This window comes from Ovis canadensis, chromosome Y (genome assembly GCF_042477335.2).
Source record: "Ovis canadensis isolate MfBH-ARS-UI-01 breed Bighorn chromosome Y, ARS-UI_OviCan_v2, whole genome shotgun sequence".
Taxonomy (NCBI): Eukaryota; Metazoa; Chordata; class Mammalia; order Artiodactyla; family Bovidae; genus Ovis; species Ovis canadensis.
The window spans coordinates 20,753,881-20,762,091 of NC_091271.1; the positions used below are offsets into that span (position 1 = coordinate 20,753,881).

General features: G+C 49.3%; 1 pseudogene; it reads right to left on the reverse strand.

The window, feature by feature from the left end:
• Positions 1-6,288: 6,288 nt before the first annotated feature.
• On the reverse strand, positions 6,289-6,828 carry LOC138431501 (testis-specific Y-encoded protein 1-like; annotated as a pseudogene).
• Between the last annotated feature and the right edge of the window lie 1,383 nt (positions 6,829-8,211).

An 8,211-nucleotide genomic window follows, 5' to 3' on the forward strand; every position in this document is an offset into this window, starting at 1 on the left:
GTTAAAATTCCCAAAGGAAAAAGAGCTTTGACGTCCACTTTGATTTGCTCTGGACCCATAGTTGTAGCTGAAAAGGATCAAACACAGGAAATCTGTTCAGCTTTTGAATTGGGCTAAATTGAGTTCTCTTATCCTTAAGCTACAATGGAGTTGTCCAAGAATCATAAATATAGTGGATAAAAATAGTCCAGGGTGATTAAAGCCTTTTTGGAACTCTTGCTTCCATTTTCCAGTTACATGTGTCTTACCCGAGTTGACCATGTGAAGATTTCGGTTCTGTATCTTATCTTGCCTTGCACACAAATGTTGTACAGTTAACAGCTAATTCTTTGCGTGTGTAATTTCCCATTGTATCAAACTAATTGAGTTTCCGTCTTTCTTGACACAGTCTGATGTGCAAGAATTGTCTCATGTATTTCAGTAATTATCAGGTCATAGAGTTATCCTTCCTCTAATCTATCCAACCATCTAATCTGTGATTATACTTGTGGAAACCTTCTTTCTTGTGGTCTCCAAAGGCTCTTTCACAGACCTGTGGGGTACCCTCTAAGTATTGGTTCCTGAACATCTGCGCACTTGGCTGCCTCTGTAGGTTCTTGGAGTTGAGTCTCCTCCTGGAGTTGAATGTCACCCCTTCTCCACTTCTGGCACGGATACTTAGCAATCTCTGTGCACCATTCCAGGAAGCTGGGATCCTGTCTGTAGACCTATGCCAGGAGCAATCTCTCCGTTTCCTCTTCCTTTCTCCTCCTCTTTGTCTCTCGCCACTCTCCCCAGGCCTCAGTTTCTTTAAGTCCTCTAAGCTTTCACAAAATGCTGGAAAGAGATCATCACCAAGCGGTTAGCATCCTTCTCAGAACTGAAGAGGAAGGACTACAGATGATGAAGCTGTTGTGAATCTGTTGTCTCCATTTTAGGTAATTTCATGAGTGTAAATTCAAATAAATTTGTTTATTTACTCAGAGCATGATTGATTTATTTGCACTTCGAATACTTTACTAGGCCTTTCTCGTTAGTTTATTTGGGCCAAAGCACTTTGCTAAGTGTCAGCTGAAACCACTTTTAGTTGTATAAAGAGTGTGTGTGTGTTCTGGTCTCAGGTGAAAACTCTCTGTATAAATAAATATGCAGACTATTGCATTTGTATCTGCTTTCTTCGATTTCTATAGTAAAAAATACGAAATGCTTTAGTTACGTGCTTTTATTGTTGCTTAGTATTATCAACACGGTTGCTGTTAGTTGCTGTGAAGTATGCTCCTAAGGACTACAAGTTGTATTTATTGCCAAATTAAAAGGTTCCCGCAATATGGTCCCTGACTGCTCCTCTCTTCCATTCTCTGTCTTCTACTCTATTGTTTTCCCCACTAATGTACTCTTTTTGACAACACTGGCCTTGGTTTTCCCCCATCAAATTCCAATTCTTCCCGATCACAAGACTGTAAGTGCTGTTCTTCTGGAAATGCTCTTCCCGCAGGCCCGCATGGCTTGCTACCTCCCTTGTTTGAGCTTCACCAATGCTGTTCAAATAACACAATCAAATCTCCAACCCCCTCTCTTTCCTCCTCCTCCTTAAAGGCACTTGAAGTCACTATCCTCTTCTTCCCTCTCCAGCCTAAATTTCCTACGTTTTCACAAAAAAAGAAACAGAAAAAAGGAAAAAAGAAGAGATAATAACATCAGGGCTTTGCTTCTTAGAATTAACTTGAGTCAGTTTCCGTGCCTGCAAATCAAAGATAGTTAATAGTGAGTTGAGTTCTTTCAGGAGCTTCCTCTGTTTTTCTTTTGATACCTCTATATTTTGTTCACATAGTGACACTTTGTTTTCTTTACAAATATATTGAAGATGTGTCAAGATTACTATTTTGTTACTGCCCTTTGTGAATTCCCTTGTCTGCCTTGCTTGTTCTTTCAGGTAAAATTTATTATTTTATTAATGTCATATTAAAAGCCTGGAAACTTCCCAAATCAGCAAGTTTTGTCCCCTGTTTTAATAATCTTTATCTTAAACATTAAAAAAAAAAATTCCCTTCATGTTTTACTACAAGCAGCAAGAAAAAACCAGGAAGCACTTTTGGCTGTTTGGATGGAAATCCTCTTAGATAACTCAATTAAGTACAGTTTGTCCTCCCAGCTCATTAGGTGCATTTTCTACTTTTCTTAAAACTGCAGATGTAGTGGACTTTCGTCTTCACACTCCCCAGGCTCTTTCCTCCTGCCTCTCTTTCTGCCAAGCATCCTAGGTGCACGACTGTGATTCCACTTAGAACGTGTTTGCTCAGTGAGCAAATGGGGAGCGATTCCCTGGCTTCAGTGCTTCTGCTGGCCAGAGACTCTGTACCGTTCCCTAAGAACTTCATGGTTTCGCTGTTCAACTTCTATCACCTGGCTAGGTCAGTTGCAGTAGTTCATACTCATAAGTGAACTGGCAGGTATTTCTACACGCACATGTGCAGAAACCTACATGTGTACACAGTAACATCACTGAGGGGAAACCTGTCCATATGCAGAAGTAAAGCTTTCCTTTCCAGGAACTTGAATTTTGGTAAGCACTCAAATTTCTGCACGCACATGTGCACAAACATGCACGTGTACTCAGTAACATCCCTGAGAGGAGACTTGTCCATATGCAGAAGTACAAGCTTTCTTTTCCAGGAACATTAATTTTGGTAAGCACTCAAATTTCTATGTGCACATGTGCACAAATATATGCATGCACACAGTAAGATCGCTGAGAGGAAACTTGTCCATATTCCGAAGTACAAGTTTTCTTTTCCAGGAACATGAATTTTGGTAAGCATCCACATTTCTGTCCTTGTTTTTTCACTTGCTCATCGATTATGTCATGTTACACTTCTAACTCTGTGCCTTATCCTCAAAGGTTCCAAAACCTTGGCATTTGCTATTGATAGGGACTGGCCTGCAGAGCAGCAGGCAGCATTGGAAGTCCTTGCCATGAACAGCTGTATAACATGTGCCTGCCTTCGGCATTCTCCCATCACCTTGGACAGCTTCACAGTACCAGTCACGTTGGCCTGATCCATTGCCTGTGCATTCCTTCAGGGGACCAGAAAACAAGGACCTCTGAGCTCAGCTGACTTGAAGAACTGCTTTCTCGGTGTGCACCTGTCTAGGTCATTCCGTGTCAATGCTGTGCCCCTCTTGCTAGCCTACCACCCGTTACAGCCCCCAGCATTCTGAATGAGGCCCCCTGTTCTTCCTATCTGTGGAGCGTTCTGTGTGCACCATCTACCTGTGCCCCGATGTGCTCTCTCCAAGTGGCAGGAAAAGGCCAGAAACGCCTGAGCCTCCAAAAGCCCCCGGAGACTGTGACAGGCCTGGTTCTGATCCAAGATTGTGAAGAAGGTACACATGGATACAGGGTCTCTTCCGATACCAAGAATGGAACCGGAGGCCATAAAAGTAAGGTGGCATCCCTACACGTCTTCCTTTCTGTTTAACACTACCCATGCACATGGGAGTCCCCCAGCAGATGATGCCCTGGGGAACCTGCAGGTTCTGGGCCCAGAGCTAATGCCTCCGTTGGACAGAAAGCAGCGTTACTATCTCAAATGGACCAAGAGGGCTTGAACCACCCATGCCTCAGTGATTTGCTAAATGCCAAGGCTCTCTTTCAGTTGCTCTCATTAGGCCCAGGTAGGACTCCCTACAGTCAGGCATCCCTGCTTCCCTACACAGTACCCGTGCCAAGGAAGCCAGTGCGCGGTTGGGCCCAGGGATATCCAAGACGGTCACCTGGAAGGCAGCATCCCTCTGTGTCACCTGGGTGCAGATCCCCTACAACGCAATCAGAGATTCTGCTCCAGCAAGACTACCAGAATCCTCCTTCAGGTACAGACGTGCACCTTTGACACTCAGGCCCCCAAAGCCAGGGGCAAGACCGCAAAGAAAAGGAGGAATTCATATCAGAACTTTCAGCACAGACCATGGGGTATCTTTGGCAGGACCGCTACTGCCTAGAGTCTGGACCCTGAAAACCAGCAGGCCCTGAACTGCCCCAGGGGCTTCTCTGTCTCCACTCCCCTGAGGTCCCTTAGGACATGCAGTTTACCCACCGCCCTTGTCTTTTCTCTGTTCCCTCCCTCACAGGCATATCCTGGATAGGGTCACACAGGGAAACCCACTTACCCATTCCTCGCCTTTGGGCACTTCCAGGGATGCAGGCTGGAAGTGCATGGAGGCATGCCTTGCTTACAGACCATGTCTCCTAGGATGCCTGTGGTTTGGCAGATACAGCATACTTTAGCGCATCTCATGTTTTGTGTCATATCGTGCCAGTGTGTGCCACCCTCAGGGAGGGCGTGTGCTGGCTGCTGGGCTGATCCGGGGCAGCACTGGTCCAGGACCTTCCCAGTTCTCCTTTTCACATGTGTGTGGAACAATCTCCAGTGCAGCAGGCAATCTAAGACTCTTTCTCCTTCAGCTCTCTGCCCATCTCGGCAGGACCTTAGCCTCACCATCCCAGATCTTGCCATAGCCACGTCCCTCATTTCCAGAGGCCAGCCCGTGGCCCCACACACGGAGGGCTCCACAGGCAGTGGTTTCAAAGCCCCACCCCACGTGATTTGCTCTGTGTGAATCCTTAGACCATGAAACCCTCTTCCTGATCCAAGCACACACAACAACACGGTAGAACTTATGAGCGTGTTTTGTATCTGGTCTAATTGCAGATATCTGGAGCCACAGTCTGGAGTTATCACTGGCCATCCTTTCCTTGTTCCCATCCTGGGCAGGGTCAATGCAGAGATGAGGCGACAAACCACCTTCAGCCTGGTCGCCTCATGACTCCTCTTCTGTTTGCTCAGCACCTCCTCTCCTGCCACCTTCATCTCTGCCTCTGCCCTGGGCCGGACACACACACACACACACACACACACACACAATCACAGCCAGCATAAATAAGCACACGTGTGTATACACACACATGCTCAGCACGGGGACACAGATGCAAACAACGAGCATAGGTGTTTAAGGAGGTGAAGACGACCGAGGCCAGCAATGTCGGGGGTGGCGACAGTAGGCACCAAGTCCTGCCTTTGGGCCCCCTGTTCACCTTCTCCACGAACTCTTCCATATGTTCCCAAGGCAGCCTGAAGCCGCTTCCAGCGCAGCATGTTTGGTGGTTGTGAGACACTGATTGCTGAATGTGGAAATTCACAGAAGATCCCAAAGTCAGCACACAGGTGCACTGGGACCCTGGAGAGAACAGCTTTTCAATGATAGGCCTTCCCTGGGTAAGGGGCGGGAGTGAAGTGCCCAGGCAATCTCAAACTCAGTGAGCAGCAGGAGGCCAGGGGATGAAAAGACCCACAAAGGATGATTCTGACAAAGATACTTAATACACACTGCCTCTAGTAGTATCACCTGGACTCTGGTGCTGCCACCTCAGCTGATTTGGTGGAGACTTGCTTCACTCACGGACACACCAAGTCCCCAAATAAACAGTCTCAGGAGGTCACCTGATACAAGCACGACCCAAACTCAAGCTCCAGAGCCAGCTTGCATGAGTCTGAGCATCCCCATTTGGGAAAGGACAGTGTCCCTGTAGTATCACACGAGTGTCCCTTCAGGGCCCACCTTCAGACCCCATCTCCACACATGTTTCTGTCAGTTACTCTCATGGAAGAACCTTCCTGCCCAGGGTACTACTTCAGGCGATCCTCCCACACATCTTGGCCAACAATCCGCTGGCAATACGAGCAAGGTGAGCCAGCAGCCAAGAATCCCAAAGTGAATTGCTGACTGTGTTCAGGCCCAAAGCAACCACACCTCAGCAATCCTGTTCGACTCTGAGCAGTTGTGACCTGACAACCAGCCGAGAAAGTTAAGGCTCCTGGTGTCCACGCTGCGGCTGGATGCTCCCCGTTCAAAGTCCCAGAACCAGTGGACAGGAGTGGAACAACGTGCCCTATGCCCTACAGAGAGACGGGAGATGGGTGTGGATCCCACAGGTGGACACTCCACAACCTTGCACACCCACACTCATCACCCCAGGAACCACGTTTCACAAGTGATGTCAAGGTAATTCTACTTAGTGGTCACTGTGTTCAAGAAGTAGGGGGGTCCTGAAAGGAAAATATCAACTTGCAGTGGGACGATGGATGGCTCCGCAACAGCACCTGTCAGGATAGGGAGCAGGGAAAAGGTTCCTGCGCCGCCTCCTCTTCCTGAGCAGCAGACTTCAAAGAGCAGCAGAAAGGATACAGCTACGGCCCAGAAGCAAGGGATGCCCCAGGTGATGGCGATCCTCCAAGCCAAGTCAGGCTTCCTCCTCTGATGGTTCTTGCACATGAACTGGAAGTAGGCCCTGCAGTTCTTCTTAGGCTCAGAGCTCAGTTCCACCAGCAGGGCAGCCAGTGCCTGCAGCGCATCTTGCCCTGGAAGCTCAGTAGCGCTCCCGGGCCTTTCCTGGCCCTGCTCCTCCACCATCTTCTCAGCTCCTGGAAGAACCCCTATTGCTGCTCCTCATCTGCCACAACCTCCACCTCCTCCATGACGTCTTCCGCAAGCAGCTGGAACAACCACCCAATCCCCACCACGTCTCCGTCCACCAGGGGCTCACCGTCGTCCACCGCCTCCACCCTGCATAGCGTGGCTCCTTTGCCTGGCATGACAACTTGTGGCTGTAAGGTCCCAGCCTCAAAAAGCCTGAGGATGGCTGGCCACCAACCCCAGCGCCCTGAAACCGGAGCTCACAACTAGGAAGGTCTGGGGTCCCAGGATGCTCCTGCATTCCTCTGACGGCCTTTCACACTCCTCTTGGCCCTGGTCGTGACCCCAGGCTGGGGCAGATGCCAAGGGATGCGACATAATAGCACAAGTGGTTTGCAAATGCGGCTCAGGTTTCAGTAATCCTGTGGGACCCACTAGCTCTTTGGGGGCGGGAGTGAGGGGGATGGTAGGGAAGCAGGGGCTGGTGTGTGTCCGGTGGCCTGAGGCTGAAGAAAGTGGTAGCTGACAGCACGGGACAGGGTGAACAGGCCCTGGGGAAATCAGCCGAATAGGCGGATCCCTAGGCTGTGAGACACACATAGGCTGCTGGCCCAAATCTAGTCCAATGGCCGAGAGAGTGGTGGGTGGCACCCTTCTGGACATGCCCCTCAAACGTAGGGAATCTTCCACAGTTCCTGGGCTACAGCGCTCCCACATGGCATATACCGCTCCAGGGAGTAATGGGTTTTGCATCTGCTGATACTCCAGGCGCTGTCATTGTCCAGACTCTGGAAATCCCAATGACGGGTTTATGCTTCACAGTCTGAACAGCTTACTCCTGTGTCCCTCAGGACCCTCAATAACTGAGAAATTTCCCTGAGGATTCAAAGGATAAACAGGGACTCCACGTGGCTGGATACTTTTTCTCCATGGGACACAGAACCTGTTGTCCGGATGCTAGGGGAGAAGGGAAAAACCACACTGTTGGCTACAGTTGATCTCCACTGTTCAGGGACACCAGAGCCTTAGGGTACAGAGCTGGCCCTGTGTCTCTTCATCTCTGCTTCTGGCATAGCACTGTTTTGGGCAATCCTTCCATGTGTGTACCAAGGGCTGGTGTCTGTTTGTCTCCATCTCTCTCAGTGGTGCTCTTGCTGTCTGTCACTCTCTGGACACCAGTGCTCATACGAGAAGTTTATATGAGAAGGCAAGCCCTGCTCCTCCTTAGTGAGTTGCACCCATGGGAGATCAGACTTTGTTAGTCCACACATTCGGAGAGTGCTTTCTCAAACTTGAAAGTCCACAGTGTGCGGTCACTGCTGAACTGCAGAAGGTGCCGTGTGACCCTCCCTCCGTCGCTGGACAGACGTGAATAGTGCAAAGGCCTCAGGTAGCTTGGCCACACTTTGCACAGATGGAGAAATGGGCCATGGCCTGGGGCCTGAGGGAACTCCCTGAACATTATTTGAATACCTGCCAGGGAGATGGTAAGGACAGCTCCCCATTAAGTTCCATGACACACTGGTGCCAGAAACATGCATGGCTGCCAATTTACCCTATCGAGGCCCTTTCTAAGCGGTTCTGTTCTCCATGTGAGAACACATTCAAGCCTGCCCGGTCACCCAAGCCTGTGTGGCTGGGAGCAGCAAGAGGATCAAGATAAGCCATCCATCCTATATTCCTGATACCAAATATATGTGTTCTGCAAGGAGTACAAAGGGTGATGATTCAGACTGGAAGACTGCAGGTAGCAGGTGCTTA